This window comes from Triticum aestivum, chromosome 7A, assembly GCF_018294505.1.
Source record: "Triticum aestivum cultivar Chinese Spring chromosome 7A, IWGSC CS RefSeq v2.1, whole genome shotgun sequence".
NCBI lineage: Eukaryota > Viridiplantae > Streptophyta > Magnoliopsida > Poales > Poaceae > Triticum > Triticum aestivum.
In genome coordinates, this window is record NC_057812.1 from 689765867 (window position 1) to 689770075 (window position 4209).

Sequence of the window (4209 nt, forward strand, 5' to 3'; positions counted from 1 at the left end):
TAGTCGATACAACGCACTTTCACCTACAACTGACCAAAAAATGTCTTTGATTTCTATATACGAAACTTGGTAAGAGCGGGCAAGAAATCACAAGTTTCGGATGAAAAACTATAAGTTTCAACAACTGAAACTTAAACCATGCTGTGTCCTCATGCGTGATTCAACTACTTCGCGAATCGCGAGGCAATCAAGCAGCCGCACAGGGCTTGGCAAGTTAGTGCCCCTGCAAATTTTCGGGCTTACATGCTTAAACTATGTCCAAAGCAAGGCACTTAGAGAGGTAATTAATAAAATAGACTGTTTTTCTAATCGCCATTGCTTATTTATATAGGAGAGGCTTGTATGAGAACGAAGCTTACCTCGGATGGCTAGGTTCCTTGTGGTGGAATCAGCCCACCCCAGTAGAAGTCCTAGACTTGCATGAATGGTCGCATTTTGGTGGATTTATTTCACTTTCCAGCGTTACTCGTTCAATGTTATAGCATGCCCGTCAACTATGAGATATTTGTGGCAACTTTGTGAATCTCAAGATTTGTTTGATCGTTTTTTCAGATATGCTCGTAGGGATGAAAGGTGCATGTGTATGTCCATAAAGGTTAGTGTGCATGCATGTATGTGAGTGTCCCCGTCTATAATCACCTCGCCAATGCATGTGTACGTTTCTAGCTAGCATTGTACATCATTTTTTTTATCACTCGCTTGAGAGCTTATCTCAACGGGTACTTGAAAGTTTGGAGTTTGGAGTATACCCTTAGAGCAAAACTGCCACTTTTGAGACTTACGGCCATCTAATCCATCCACAAGACCCCTTAGAGCATTTACAATCGGACATAGCAAATCCGGCACCCAATACGCACGCGGGCGCGTCCAGTCACATATGTGGAAGCACCGGGGACCCCTCATTTAGGTTGCCGCACATCCACAAACCTTAAATCTGGATCCTCCAATTCATGTAATCCATACACGTCGATCATACCGATACAAATCATCTTAATTCAACCGTTCAAAACAACTACGGCAAAGCAAAACAAATCAATAGTTCAACAATCCGGACATGCCAAATGAAATCAATGTCCATGCGTGATAGATCAGTCGCTGGCTGGCCGGATCACTCGCGTGGACGCCATCCATGATGCATGCTCCTCCACCATCCTTGCCTCCTGCTCCGCATGCATCGCCTGCATCCTTGCCGCATGCTCGCTACTGCCATAGCCGCCCTTGCCGCCTCTTACTCCCTACACTCGTTGTTCTCTTTTTTCTTCTCCGCAAGCCACTTCTTGGCATGCTCATCCACGAGGCTGAATGACATCTGGGCCGGCGGTGAGGATGGGGAGGAAGGGTAGCTGACGGCGAGGGCTCAGACACGGCAAAGATTGAAGGAGGGTGGTAGGAGGGGAAGGATTTGGTGGAATTGGTGCAATTTGTGGTGGGGTATGGCTGTCGGGTCCGACATGGCGGACACGCCCAGGCGATCCCTTATTCGCCCTATATTTGGCCTTGATATGAGCGGTGTCGGTCAGCCCGAACGTTTGAGTCCCATTTGAGGCGTCCGTCTGGGTCGGTTTTTTGTGATCGGCCAGTGACCGAGCCGTCCGCCCGGATGTTTAAGGCAGATTTGGGATACCCGGCTGTAGATGCTCTTAGTTCAAAAGACCATCACCACTGACCCATCAAATGAATGGTGAATGATGGCTATGAGTAAATATCATAAAATCACTATATGTCGTAGTATTCCGAGAAACCACCAGTCTAGAAATTTTCTATCAGTATTGTTCCCATTTTTCTTGCTAAAAACACTAATGACTGGTTAAATTTGACCCTGTTTATGGCAGCTGTGGTCTAGTCATCATGGCTGACGTGACTCAAAAGTTAACTCCATTTATCTGAATCGTTAAGTTAGATGTCTTGACAGGTGGGGCCCACATGCTTACCAAATGTTTTCGGAATTCAATCTTTAAGTGTTAGATTAGGTCAAAACAAGGTTAATCATACATAGACATTACTATTTTGGTAAGAGACTTATTCTTGCATTGGTGATTTACACTTCTGCGCAAGTTTTGTCGCCACTTCAGCTGGCCCATAGTGTTCCAATACCAATAGGGTAGGATTGTAATTTGTAGAGTACACCATTTTAAGTAAGAGCTTCGAATTTATCAATAAAATTAACCAGATTGTTGAAGATAAAATAAGAGTAAGATGATCCTTGATAAAACTTAAAGTTCACCTCACATATCGTAGATTCAATCAACAATGCCCATCATTAGATTTACAACTTTTTAAGTAATTCATCTTTGCCAACCTAATCAATACAAGTATTATGTTTAGTTTTGCATTCGTTACATCGAGGCTACCCTCTCTAGTGATTTGTAGAAACCTTCTCTTTCTCCTATTATTGATAAATATTTATGGAAGTCAACTTAGATTACATATCTTGTTATCATAGCTTTTTTTTTGAAGGGTGTTATCGTAGCTTTTTACCTTCTATGTTGCTTTAGCATTACAATGTGAGGCAACTCTTTTGTATCTACTCAAGCTTGTACCAAACTTAAGGCATCTCTAGCCGATCCCTCAAAATTGGTTAGAGGACTAAAAGTTCGGCTTTGAGGGGTTAAACCGAACCTAGCCGATCCCTTATCCACATTAGAGGAGAAACAATTTCACCCGTCGCTACGGCCACCCCTATTTAATTGAGCAGTGCCGCTTCTCTGGGAAAATATATCCCCTCCCCCGCACCTCCCCTCTCGCTCGCTCGCACAATGGCGACACCCAAATCCCTTGCCGGCCCTACTGGAAATACCGCAGTCACCAGACACCTCTTCCAACACTTTCAGTCAGTCGGCGCCACCCGTAAATGGTGACATCTAGCCATCGGAGGTCATCACCGCCGATTCGAAGCACGGATCCACATTGCGGCGTGCAATTGATCTAAGGCCGTGACAACGCCCCCTCCTACTCCTTCACCGACCTGCCATTGCGGCCAAAGAAGAAGAACTACGATGGCCTCTGGCAGCGACTATGGGGGAACATGGTATCATGGGTATCCGAAATAAAGGACAATGACTCCGCCACCTGGTATTTGCTTGGCTCCTTCCAGTTGGCAGAGCCGGCGGCGAGTGCGTATGAAAAAAAGGCAGTGACCCTTTAATTATGGCAGTCGGGTGAAGCCTAACTTCCCTATCGACTGCAGCGAGATCACGATGGTCGTCGACATCGACCCCCAGGTGTTGTGCCGCCATGTTATGTTAAGATCCAATTCAAGTAAAAAGATAAAGGCTAACTTCTGAGGAGCGAGAGTGGAGCGAGACCCATCGCTAGTAGGCTTGGGCTGAAGCGGAGTGTAGTGAAGTTTGACCTAGGTCTTCGATGTTATATACCTCTTCTAAGCCGCGGCACAGGATAAGTTGACCAGTTCTAAATCCCCGGCATTGTAAACTCCCTCGATATAGTGAAAAATTCTTGGCTTTCCACCGCGTGGCCCCCCTCCCCCCATTGTGTTGGTGGGGCTTTCCTCGTTAAAATCTCGTATCTCCCGTGTTGATTTTGTTCTTCGTCATTTTTTTGCGATCTAAAATGAGTTCTATTTCATTATAATAGGGTTACAATCGAGAAGCAAAAGATCCTCTATACATGGTGGTTCGCTACGCGGCCAAAGAGCGGTACTACTTTCTACTTGACTATACGACGCCAACCGATCTGCCACCATATTTTGCTCATGTTTGACTTCCATGGGAATAAACTCTCTCCCTTCCATGAAAAACTTTATCTCCGCTACCAAGTGACCATAAGCCGATTTCGAAAGGCCTTCCCGAGACAATGCTAGCATTGCTTCCGAGGAGTCCGGTTGAACAATAACAAGAGCTTCACTATGTTGCGACGCCAGTGCCATACCCTGTATGAGGGCATGCAACTCCGCCTCCAGAGTGTCGCTGTAGTTAAAAATATATCCATATGCGGAGAAGACAACCCTACCATCATGTCGTCTCAAAATCATGCCGGCCGCCGCCATGGCGTCCGCTCCTAAGAAAGAATCGTCCACGGACAGGGCAACACGGTCCGCCGGAGGCGGAGGCCACGGCAAAATATTTGCTGCTTCCTTTCTTTCTATTTCCGGTCTCACTTCCATCACCGGCATCTTTCCCTTCATAAGCTCCTCTGTACTGTACCTCCTGCACAGATCAAGTGATAACATATATCTTTGAAGATAATCTG